This window comes from Pleurodeles waltl, chromosome 4_2 (genome assembly GCF_031143425.1).
Source record: "Pleurodeles waltl isolate 20211129_DDA chromosome 4_2, aPleWal1.hap1.20221129, whole genome shotgun sequence".
In the NCBI taxonomy this organism is placed as follows: Eukaryota; Metazoa; Chordata; class Amphibia; order Caudata; family Salamandridae; genus Pleurodeles; species Pleurodeles waltl.
The window spans coordinates 55,119,741-55,132,917 of NC_090443.1; the positions used below are offsets into that span (position 1 = coordinate 55,119,741).

The window sequence follows — 13,177 nt, forward strand, 5'->3', positions numbered from 1 at the left end:
GCCCCTCCCGAAGCCTCGGAAGGGGCAAAAGACAGACTGCTGTCGTGCCGGCGTTGAAAGGCCCAAGGATCTGGCCGTGGCTCGAGAATCCTTGAACCTCTCAAGCGCGGAGTCTGCCTTTTCACCAAAAAGGCGAGAGCCATCAAAGAGCATGTCCATCAAACTGGACTGGACATCCCCTGAAAAACCAGTAGAACGTAGCCAGGCGTGGCGACATAGGGCCACCGACGATGAAATCGCTCTGCCCTGCGAGTCGGTCGTGTCCAAGCCACACCGGATTGTAAACTTGACTGCATCTCTCCCATCCTTTACAGCCTGGGTGAGAGTGTCCCGTACGCCCTCCGGGACCTGGGGCAGCACTTGCGCCACCGTATCCCATAAAGTATGGGAATAACGGCCCAATAGGCAAGAGGTGTTTACAGACCTCAATGCCAGGCTGGAGGAAGAAAACATCTTCTTCCCAAGCTGATCCAGCCTCTTGGATTCCCTATCCAGGGGAGCGGAAGGGAAGGCACCATGTGAAGTAGAGGCTTGGACAACCAAGCTCTCAGGAGTGGGGTGTTGTGTCAGGAAACTAGGGTCACTGGGAGCGGGTCTATGGCGGCGGCCGACCGTCCTATTCACAGGAGCCCCTGTGCTGGGTTTGGACCACGTACCCAGAAGGACGTCTGTAAGAGCCTCATAGAAGGGCAACAACGGTTCCGATGTTGACACCCCTGGCTGAAGTATTTCTGTCAGGATATTTGTCCTGACTGGAACCGTAGGCAAATCTAGGTCCAAGACCTCAGCTGCCCTACGCACCACCATAGCGAAAGAAGCCCCCGCCTCCGTAGCCACATTAGGAGGAGAGAGCATACCAGTATCTGGAGATGTGTCCAGTCCACTGGCCTCCCCTAGATCCACATACCAGTCCTGCTGCAATCCTGATTCTAAAGGGTCCTCAGACCCCTCCCATTCCTCTCCTGCGTCTGGCTGTTCCAAATAATGCTCAGACAATGATCTGGGCCGAATCGTCTCCGTCGAAGTCGACGTCGTACGACGTCGCTCCGGCTCATCCGGAATAAGGATGGGGCTGCCACCGGTGGGCGCCGGTGGCGGAATAGTCGACGTCGGACCCGGCGCCGAAGGAGGTCGACTGTGAGACCGGCGCCGGTCCAGATCCGTTATCGGATCCTGAGGTCCCCAAGGGCGCCGAGGCCGAAGCCGCCGGCGTCGAATCCGAAGGGGCCCCTGCTGACCCCGCGGGGCCCGAAGACCCACCGAGGGTACAGCCCACTCAAAGACGAGACGCATGGCCTCGTAAAATTCTTTAATTTGAGCGGGGGTCTATCCGGTCCCCGGAAAGGGGGGAAGACGCGGAGTCGACCCTGGCGACGGCTCTGCAGAACCGCGCTCGGAACGTAGACGTTCCCTAGACGCCTCGACGGTCGACGGGTGTGGCGAAGACGAAGTCCGCTTGGACTTCTTCTTCTTGTGCCTCTTACCTTCCGATGACCTCGAATGCGAGGAAGAGGACTTGGGGCTCCGGGAGCGGTGCCGCGACCTCCTCCTACTGCGAGACCGTGACCTCCGCGGAGTCGCGCCGACCGAAGACAAATGTCGGGCTGCAAGAAGCTTAAGGGATCTCTCCCTCAAGGCCTTCGGCGCCATGGCCCGACAATCTGAGCACGAGGTGGAATCGTGGTCCTTGTCCAAGCACCAAAGACAAACTCAGTGCGGATCCGTCACCGACATGGTGCGATGACACGCACCACACGGCTTGAATCCTGTCTTTCTCGAAGACATGACTCCAAACAGTCAAAAAAGAGTAGACAAACCGTCAAAGCAGGGTAGCTCTTTCCAAAACTGCGCTTAACCGGCGCGGAAGGAAAAGAACTGACGTACGCGCGCCGAGACGGCGTCTATATAGACAACCGTGACGTCATAGACGACTCAGACGACGCTGACGACGCACGCGGAGCTGGTCGACGCACGCGGATCCAATCGACGCCGTCCGACGGCGCGCGCGCAGGGTACTGCTCACAAAAAACTCCGGATTCGAAGCTGACGCCAGGGAATTCTAAGGTAAGGAAGCTGCAGCTAGAAGTCTCTATCAGATACAACAGATAGTCATCGGTTGACACTATCTTTCAGACAGTAGAGAGTGAAACACAGCTAAAGATTCTTTTTCCTTATTTTTACCTGCGTGGTTACGACACTAAACAATGGAATTAATTAGGCTATGTTGGTAATAAAGAGAGCAAATACACTCGGTTATTGTAATAAAGGGGATGTTTTAAGATGGCCGCCCGTTTTTAAACAGGTCACTCGAAACGGGCAAAAAAAAGTGCACAGCTGTGGACAATGATCGGAGCGCTATTTAAGTGGGGATGCATGAGCGGGTTCCCATTTGACAGTTGCTACGAACATCGTATCATGGGTGCAATTAGAAGACGCCTATTTTCAAAGGTATGGTTGTATCCGAGCGGTTTCTCATCAGACCTAGTCCTTTCCGCCTGCTCGCCTTCACATGCGTTTTTATATGGGGATGCACGCCGGCTTAATGTGGCACATAAAAGATAAATATAGCGATCGTACACTCAACTTTACAGAGTGTAAAAATGCCATTAACATATGTTCTTAATGAATATTAAGTCACAAGACGATCAAGATACTTTTTTGTGCATAAGTAAGAAAGTAAAATACATAAAGGAGAGAATAGATGAGATCTTTGTATTATAAATGTTCTTTTAACATGGCTGCCATAAAATACATGAAAATATACGATGTCAGGTGTTTTTCTGTATTTTGATATATCATCCCGATACTTGGTATTAATAGGCAGCAGTATCTCACTGCTCTTAGATTAGTTTAATAATAATTTGCGAGATTATGTAGAGCTCATAACATCTGAAAAACGGATTTAACAACAGTTGGAAGACTTTTTGCTGAATATGACTATGCAAAATATAAAAAAAATTGAGTTTTGAAATATGGCATTATTACATGTAAATGAAGCCGATAATTCATGTAATTACATTTATGATGTCATCGTGAGAAGATTGTAAATATGGGGCTTTATCGTACAATCTGTCATTATAAGGGTTAGTGGATAAGAATAGTTTTTTTCCACATTTGATTAGTATAATTATGATGGATAATGCTCATAAAGTGAACAATAATAATGAGATATAACTAAGGCAATGGATCATTAAGCTCGGAAATCATATGTTTTGACAGGAATTCTATGCCTCCAGATTCATAATTAACAATGTAATAATCGATATGATTGATTATGATAGGAAGAATATTATGTTGGATTTGATGTGTATATAGCAACTGATGATTGTAGAGAACGGTGTATAATAACATATTGAATATCTTAAATATTTTTAGCCCTGATGAAGTCCAGTAGGAGGAAACGCGTTGGCTAGTTCTATATAGATAAAGATCATCAAGACAAATTAATTTAAAAAAATGTTTATGATGGATTATCTGAATATTTTTGATTTGGACATTACAAATAAGGCATTATAAAGTCAAAGATCATCCTTTACAGATTGCGTGCTGAATTCTGTATTTAATGTTACAAATTAAAATAATTCACAAGTCGGTCTATCAGATGACACTGGAAGAACTAGTCGAAATGTCATGTTTAGACCTCAAATATCAGCTTGCAAGGTCATCATTAGGACACACATCGCTATGAGACACCTATTCGTAATAAAAATGAATAGCATGGTACAAATGAAAAGGTTAGTGTAAAAAAAAAGAAAAAGAAAGAATTTGATCAAAAACTGTTTTATAATAACTGTTGCAGGATAACAGATTTCACAAAATGTGCATATAATGGGAAATGCAGGGCAACAGCTTTGCAAAATGCTGAAAACTCCCCAGAAACAAGAGTACTAAATCATATATTTTTGCTGTATTACACAATAAAGTGCTACCAAGGTGAGAAAACAAAGGAGAATTGCTCAATGAAAACTGTCACCAACGATTTGAAGCTAAAAACAACAAGCAAAATGGCCACAAAGCAGTTTCAAAGCAATGAGCTTTGTCATCAAACATGACAGCCAACTTATAATGTAGTGAATCCTTCATTACTGACTGAGATAATCAAGAAGTTTTGAACACGTAAGAGCAGATACAGCGTTTTTTTTTCTTGTAGTAGGTGGCTGCCTGCCGAGCTGCCTGTTAGGAGGGAAAGAAAAGAGGAGAGATGTGTTAAGTAATGTTTTAAAGTCTATCGGCTTCTGGAACCTGACAAGACAGGAACGGTAGTTGTCGTGTTTTTGTTTGCCAACACACTACTTCACACCGCCTTCTGTTACAGCATGGAGGAAGGAGGGGCCAATAAAAATGTTCTCTTAGTGAAAGCTCCCTGGGCGGGAACTTAGCACAAAAGGTGGGACATTTAGCACAATGCACCAATAAAAGTAAAGCGTTTAAGACAAGCACAACAAAGAATGAATGGCAAGAGTGGGCGTGGTTAATGCCCATATACTGAACACAGCATGTCTTGCAGAGACAGTGCATGCACTGTTTAGACTCGACCTAAAAACGGTACATGGCTGGTAACTAGTTTATCAAAATGGCATAGGTAAATATATCAGCAGAACTATATCCCGAACTTACCCAGCTGGTAAGAAGTTTAAAAGGAAACAATCTGTGCTGCTCCTATGTGAAGCAATTAAATCAAAAGTCAAAGCCCAGAGGAGGTTGTCTGGAGAAAAACAATTTCTGGAGCACTGGCAGGGCGGACTGTCAGATGGGAAAAGAATACGGACGAGCCCGCTACAGTGTACAAGTGATATATGGTCACTGTCAGAACCCCTTTCAGACGGCCAAGGGGGAAGCAGGAGCTACTGGTCCCAAATATGGGGGCTGAGGCCTTTTAGCCCTCATGTCCCAGGGACTGACCTACTATGGGTCCTGTGTAACTGGGTCAAGTACTATCCTTCAGCACTTGACTTTCTGTAGTAATGCAGATAGAGCAGTCCACGGTTTCTCTGGAGGAGGTAGGTGAACGGTTAACATGGGCACATGATGCAAAATGCGCTCTGCATCCCCAATATATGAATCTCCAGCCAGATGCTTGTTGTTATGGAAAAAGTAGTATTCACTTATGAACACAAAGTGAAATATGGTACGCCACAATTATTAATGGTCTTCATAAGATCAGCCTTCTAGCATTGGCTGGGTAAGATCCAGAGTCCAACTTCCCTCTATAAACTCTGTGGTAATTCTCTATTTACATAAGGCAAGATTCAGGCTTAGCTCCGCTAATGAGAATGAGTCTTAGAAGTTCCCCAATGGCTTTCTAAAAGTCAACATTCTTCAGCGCTATAGCACTACCGTCAGAGCATGTTTCAGCAAGGCTAGGCCTCTCGGTATTGTCTTATTCACTGGTATTGAGACATGGAAGGCCCAGACCCATGTCAGTTGTACGATGAGAAGCAGTAGTCTGAATGCTGCGGGCAAGGTGGCAGGAGTCTGTGGCACTCCTGATCGCTTAGTAAGTCTGCCTGATTTCAGTGACAGATCTCGGGTGGCTTCTGGATTCTGCTGGTTGAATAGATGCTTTGCTTCCACGGGTTGCAACTTTCTAAGCTTCAACAGCCATCTCTCTTTACCATGCCCCTCAACTGAATTATGGGGGCTGTGAACAGCGGCATGTAGACTGATAGGTGTGGCAGCCCAACATCTTACACTTCACTTCTGGGATCCATGAGACAGGATTCCCACAGGTCCCTGCTTCCTCAAGGCACTTTTGTTCACAGGGTCCTCTGGTCTTGGTAACATGCACTGGTACTCCAGGCTCTAGGGCAAGTGGTCTTGACACTCATGGATGATGTCCCCTTAATCAGCAAGGAGGCTAGCAGACCTTCGTCAACAGCTGTGGGCACAATAGGCAGACATCGTTCCGAGCATCAGTTCGACAAGTTGACCAATTGACAGTTTTGGGAGGCTTAATCTCCCCTCTTTATAATTTATTACCAGACACAGATGTGATATAGCATCTCAGTCTTTGAAGTTCGTACTGTGAGTATTGCTGATTTTGTAGTGCCCATTGTTCTGTCTTTTCTCCAGAAAGCAGTCCGTCCCAGCAGGAGGAAATTCAAGATTGTAAGCCCCATTAACACAGGTCATGGGAGGTGACTAGAGGATCACACCTGGAATGTCAACTCACTGATATAGGTTTACCAAAAGGTTACAAAGGCCCCTTGCTCTATAGGATTCCCTGACTCTGCAGTGTTTCCCTGGTCAGCCCCACCATCTCTCTGATAATGTGCCCAGGTCCCACTAACCAGTGATCTTTCCAGAATCAAGAGTCCTTTTGGAGTGTACAAGAGAACCCATCTCTGCCTCCCTCTAGTGTGGGCACTCTACCCAGTTCTTAGGAATGCAGGCAATCCATAAATCTGTCTGGGGCAGCTACTCCACCGCCTCATCTTTCCAAGGTCTTGGGTTTCCAACATGGAACCCATAGACCTCCATGTACTGTTCCACACATAGGCACACAACATTACATCATGCACATACACAATGCATGCATGCTGCAGCGCTACATACTAACATGATGTAGGCAAGGGCAAGTTAAATACACAGCAGCAGAAATGCATGAGTGGACCGGTATGTTCCACATCAGAAACACCAATATAAAAGGTATGTTCACTCTACTGGTCACTATTAAAAAACAGTATGCTGCCACCACCTGGCTTGTGCTATTTAACTGTTGATGAGGGCAGTAGCTCTTTACCACTACCAGAATACGCTTTGTGGACCCCTTCTGGTCTAGAAAGACTGCAATCTTAGAGACAGGCGTAAGACACAGCACACTTGTATGATACGTTTGCCCATGAGCAAAAAACAGTACTAAGTCAGCAGGGGCGAACATAAGTCACCATTCAGGGGATATTTCCATCCCTATAGCTGCTGGGCGGATTTAGTTCCTTAACACCTGCATGGAACATGGCCTATACAAGTTCAGAATGATCACAAGGATGTTCAGTGATCGGAGTTACCAACAAGTGGCCCAGCTCTTTCAAAGGCTCTCGTCATACTCTGCTGAAGAAGGGGATAGGACTACTATCAAGTAGCTCCTGCCAGAAGGCAGAGTTCAATGGACAGCACATACAGCACCAGCAGGGCAGACTTCCTCATGCACAAAGAACAGCACTGGCACGGCAAACTTCACCTGGTTCCAAAAGGCCTAGTCCACCCAGGATGCTTCTTCCTACACAGCATATACAGTACAGAGGGGGCAAGCTTCCTCTTGCACGTATACCTTGTTCATACAGTAACAAGTCGCAGGGCGTTTATGGTCAAGAAAAACACGTTTTCCTTTTTGGACTGTCCTCTGAATAAGTAGCCCCAATCTTGTACAGCACAAACCTTTAAGCTACTAGTTTACAGTTCCACCATATGGAGCTGCAAAAGAGGATTGTCTGCCACTAGTAAAAGGTTTAGACCCATATGTATGTTGTTCAAACTTGTAAATCCGAGCCATTATGACACGATTTAACTATGAGTTGCCAATCTAAGAAGAAAAAAAAAAGAAGGAAAAAGTGCAACTTGAAAGTGTGACGGTGGTTTTAGTATAGAAACTTGTACACGTTTGCAAAATGTAACCATTTGAGGCCATTTATGATGCTCCCTAATTACATGCAAATACACGCACTTGCAGACTTCGGATTGCTCGCTTTTAAAATAAAATGTACATAAAAAGAGCAACTTGAAATAAAAATGCTTTCCTAAACTACTGCACAACTCTAAATACTATTTCACTAAGGCAGCCTTTAGTAAGAGGTGTATGTGCGCCAATATTTATTAAGAAAAATGATAAAAATGGACAATCCGTGTAATAACTTTCTTGAATTCACAAGACTTTGCTAGGAGTTTGTTTCCAGGCCTCCTTCTGCAATGTTTTGTGAATTCCATTATCACATGATCAGATGTACACATATTTGCTTATGTGAAATTCTGTTTAATGATTGCAAACTCAGTTTCAGTACACCTAATATTTCCCGCGCTCAGAAATATTTTACTGTTGCCCAAGTCGGGAGTAAATGTCCATCATTTTTTTCCAATGTCAGAAGACACTACAAATGAGTTGGTGGATACCCTTAGAAATATTAGCTTGAGGGTATCCACAAACGTCAGTGGCATTCCAACCCTGGAACTGCTGCTTCCTGTCTACTTAAGGTACCTGTCTGAAGAGCTGTGAAAAAAGGAGTAGTGTGCAAATCCTCCAGCATTGGGAAAAGAATCTCTGAGCTTGGGGGTACTCTGTAGCTAATCCCATATAGAAAGGAGCACTTCTGACCTCAGAGGTAAAGTGTACTGTCCTAGAATTGGAAAGGTAAGCTCCTCTCTGAGCTGAGGAGATGCTGGGCGACTTCTCTGGCACTGGTAAGACCAGCTCTCTGAACTCAGGGCTGTGATGCAGTCTCACAACACAAAGTACCGTCTCACCTAAACTCAGGGGTACTGTATAATAAATTACAGCCTGTACATGCTAGGATCCAGGTAACAGTGATAGATAAACAGTTCTGAAAACAGACAGCCCTAATAAATGTTGATGTAGATTACTGAGGAGTGGACTGCATCATACAATGGTTACAGGTATTCATGTAAAAAACAATTTCACCAGTACAGGGAGGAGTGACTCTTTTGGCCTCGAGAGTAGAATGCATACTCCCAGGATGGGAAAAGGAAAATGCTTTAAACCTACAGTTCTCAAATAAAAGGCTTTGAAGCTCCATTCTTATTCCTAGTCTAAAGGGTGAGCCCTTCTCCCGAGAGTCCCCAGTGAAGCTCTGTTACTCATTGCTTGAAAAGATTCAATGCACGAACAAACATTTAAAATTCAGAAGAGAGGTGAAAACATGGTTGTTCCCATGATAAGTACATAAACCACAGACCATGGGATAAACACCAGAATAACACTTCTACCTCTATAAGCACAATCAATAGCTAAAGAACAGTCCTGAGTAGTACACCAGGCCAAGAGAACAGACATGGGCACTAAACTCAAACTGGGGAGCTCCACCCAACATTACATCGCAATGACTAACCACATCTGCTGAAAGCAAAGGTAACACTCTTCGAACCACCAACCCACACAGTGTAGTGGGTGACCTGCCTAGTCAAGAGTTTCAGCATCCCACATGGGTGTAGCAAGCGCTATACAAACAGCGTAATAAACTACAGTACAAAGTAGGCCCTTCACAGGGTTCCTCCTGCTGTGCCCCAAAGCCCATTCGGGCCAGGTACAGGTTATCAGAAAAGGCAAGTCTGTCCGAGTCACGACCTATCCACTGATCTTTTGAAGACTGATCTTTGCATGTTGCTACCTCATGTCCTGCAGCTCCTTCCCAGTCCTTCATTAAGTTATTTTGTAAAAAATGCTGTCCCTCCCATGAAGAAGCCATGTGACCCTGATACAGGTATCTCAAATGGTGCCTACACTGATGTGATCTTGATAAGAGCAAAAATACACCCCTCTGTTCAGGTCATCATTTCAAACCATGTGTTGTTAACCTCAAAATGACGGCCATTTTAGGAATACTCTAGCAAAAGCTAAGCAAGATGCAACATGGCAGGTACCATTTTCTGCTGCATGGCTAGCAAGTTCAGAACGCTCTGGTGATAGTCAACCAAGCAAAGAAAGGTGTTGAAAGTTGCTGTGCTTTCTATATGCATGATTATTTAGCTCCTGGCTGATATGCCTGCTTTCTTCCAACATGCTTGCTCACCGTTTACACTTGCAGCAGATGCCATGTTGCCTGAAAAGGATTTGTAATAAGAAAAACCGAACAAGAATTGGACAAAAAAAAGGAGTTATGGAAAGCGTGTCCTTCTTGCACCAGATTAGTTTGCGTAACTACTGGATATCCACAAGGAGCCGGGATGCATGTGGACGAAACCATGCCAAGGGCGGAAAAAGTGACAAGCTCGGGACCGACGAAGGGGATGTTCCTCCATCTCTAAACACAATGACAGCTGGGAACACTGAAGGTTACGCAAACAGCTAAGAATAACCCAGGCAGCAAGGGATATTCTATTATACAAAAAAAAAAAAACATTGTGATAAATATAAACAATCCAATGAGCAAGGCCCAGTAACAAGGGCTTTGGGACTGCGAAAATCATGGGCTGTCACAAGCCCAAGGGCAGGAATTCCTGCTCCGGTTCCTGTTCCACTAGAGCTCAAGTGGTAGGGGGCACGGGCAGAAATGATAAAAAAACAGAAGAGGCCCGAAATGCACCAAGGAAAATTGCAGGCCTGCATTTGATAGTGGCCCTCCCCCCACCAGGGATCCATTTAAACAAGTATCGGCAAAGCCAATCCCAGAGGCTGTGCAGCACGGTTAAAGAATATTTTTTTTTTTTAAATAAATAAATTTGGAAGTGTGCACACTTACAAAATGACAAATGATTTTAGTTACTGATACGGGTTGGACTGGAAGCTAAAAAGAAAATCAGGACTTTTTAGATGGTCCCTCAGAAAGTTAATTTGGAAAAACTGGCTTTGGATAGCAAGAGGTGAACTCAAGCGAGAAGAGACTCCTTATCAACTCCTAAAATGGTAACATGGGATGCTGGTAGTGTTTGTAGGACAAAAGGGATCATGGCCACTGGGCTTTTCCTCCAGGGGTGAGTCACAATATTTTAAAGAATAATCCCTTGAGCCATTCGAATGAAAAACACTTATTAAACGCAAACACAGACAAAATAGGCATTTTGGCTCTAAGAGAGTGACAGAAGAAAACAATCGAAATAACAGCAGCGTCCTACAGATTATTCAGAACCGATTTTAACAGGCAGGTCAGAGTTGTCCTTACACTTAGACAAAATATACATTTAGTTTCTTGCAGAAGATTCCATAATCTACAATTGTTAGAAGGGCAATTGATAGCTGGTTCCATGCATAAAAGGTCTGAACTAAAAAAAACAGAAACTTTCCTCCTACTCGGGTTTTATTGGTTTACAAACAAAACTAGGGAACAATCGTGCGACCTTTATGGCAGATTGCAAAACATGCCCAGGAGTATATTTGGTAACGTAGGATATGATAGCAGGGGCACCGGACAGTTTATCGGGATACAGACCAGACAAAGCTTCAAAAAAGTTTTCTTTGCAAAATTGGTAACCAGTGCTAGCTTAGATAGCTATATTCTGGATCAGTTGACGCCCGAACAACTTATTTCAGAAAGGCCAAGATAGTAATCTTTGACATAACCTAAATTGGTAAGGGTGGATTATGCAACTACCGGAGCTCACACAGCACAACTCAGACTTTTCTTTGAGAATTTAATTTGGTAGGACCATGAAGACACCACAGCATTAATTTATGTCTCCAAGGAGAAGCTATTGTCGATTTTAAGGCACAAGTTTTCTACCACATTGACCGGATTACGTGGAGACCCCATGTTTAGAGGCCAGAAGTTGACATTCCAGTAAGAAAATTCATGTTTTGCCAACGTTCGATTTTAACATGTTTACTCATTCAGGTTTGAATAGATGCAAGATTTCTTCAGTAGGACAGCTGAAGGGAAACAAGCAGAGAGTCAGCAGCATATGCTATTTATTCCAGGGAAAGGAACGAATAGATGATTCAAAGGCTGCATATAAATATTAAACAAAATTGGGGCAGTCTCTCCTGGTGAACTTTAAATTTCACCCGAGTTACTTTGGACCGGAGTAACAAACTTGTGAAAAATAAAGAGACCCTGAAAGGCCTATCAATGCCAAACATGATAGCATGATTGACTGTAGCAAATACTTTGGAGAGATCCAAGTGATGTCCACTGACCACACTACACCTTAATATATTCAGTATGAAGACCATAGCAGTTTTAGTCCTCATCTGAGATCGAAAACCCTTTTTGAGCCACATTCAGTAGATTATGTTGCAGTAAGTGGTGTCGAAAGCCACTTAGCAAAATACTTCGCCCCCATTTTGTTTTCAAAACGTTAAAGGGAGGAGGAATATAGGCTGTAACTGCACTGACAATGGGTCCTCGTTGGATTGGTTTCAGTAGTGGCTTGACTACACTCTTTCCATTTTTGTGGAACGTGGGCAGATGCACAATTATGGTTCAGGAAGACAGTTTGCAGGCATCACTGTTTCTGTCAAGTAGTACAATTCCAACATTGCAAATATCATCAGAAGATCCAGACTTAAGTAATTGGATTGTGTTGCCCTCGTGAATGGCAGAGATAAGGTCCAATTCAAAGGTTTCTTGCCTGTCGAGGTAACTTGCTCCTCAAGAACATAGCTTGCCATTCATACATTCATACAATTGTACCACACACCTAATCGGGGTGGGAAACTGGATATTTACAAATCACATCACAAACCTACGAATATACTAAAAGAACTGGCACCATTCCAGAAGTCTAACAAGGAAGTGAATTAAATATCTCCCTTAAGATCAAAACAAAGAGGAACTATGGAAGCTACCCCTACCCCTTTGTCAACGCCTAATATTTGGCTGTCAGGTAAATACACATGGGATCAGACAAAACCAGGAGATTCAAAAAATGGCAAAGAGGGAGGGTGTTCATCAGTGCTAAGCTATGCCTAGAATACTGTCTACATCTGGGGGGCACATCTAGAGTGTTGTGCCTGATTCTCAATGCCTGGTCTGGAGTATTGTGCCCAGTTCTTGGGTCCTCTTCTGGAATGGGGTGCTCCATTCTGGAGGCCACATACAGAAAACGATATCTGAAGGCCACATCTGAAGAACTGTCTCCATCTCTGGAAGAGTAAAGAGGAACTACAGACAGTCCAAAGACAGGTGGCCACAACAGTGGTTTGAACCACAAGACCTGTGAGGCAAGACCCAAGAAATTTTAAACACACATTTGGCCATTCCACACTAAACGTGCATGATCTCAGAAGCTACGCAGGGTCACGTCTGGTTAGTAGTTGGAGGAGAGAAAATTGTATTTTACACATGGAAGCTAAAGGGACTAAAGATTATAACGTGCAACATTTTCTGCACTAGAACCAGTTCACAAGAGAAGCTCTTGCAGTGAGGCTGAGGATTAAGGTGTCTCAAAAGGAGACTGGGAATAATTATAAATTACCATTTGTACCATTCTTCCATCGAAGCATTTTACACAGAACACGCAGAGTTGAGGGAGAGCCAGAACATGCTCAAATGTTTGTGATCCTTTATGTTCA

At 44.2% G+C, this 13,177-nt stretch overlaps 1 protein-coding gene across 2 annotated transcripts in view; it reads right to left on the reverse strand.

The window, feature by feature from the left end:
• BLOC1S1 (biogenesis of lysosomal organelles complex 1 subunit 1) overlaps positions 1-13,177 on the reverse strand; it is a 91,421-nt gene that overhangs the window by 35,078 nt on the left and 43,166 nt on the right. The window lies entirely within an intron of this gene.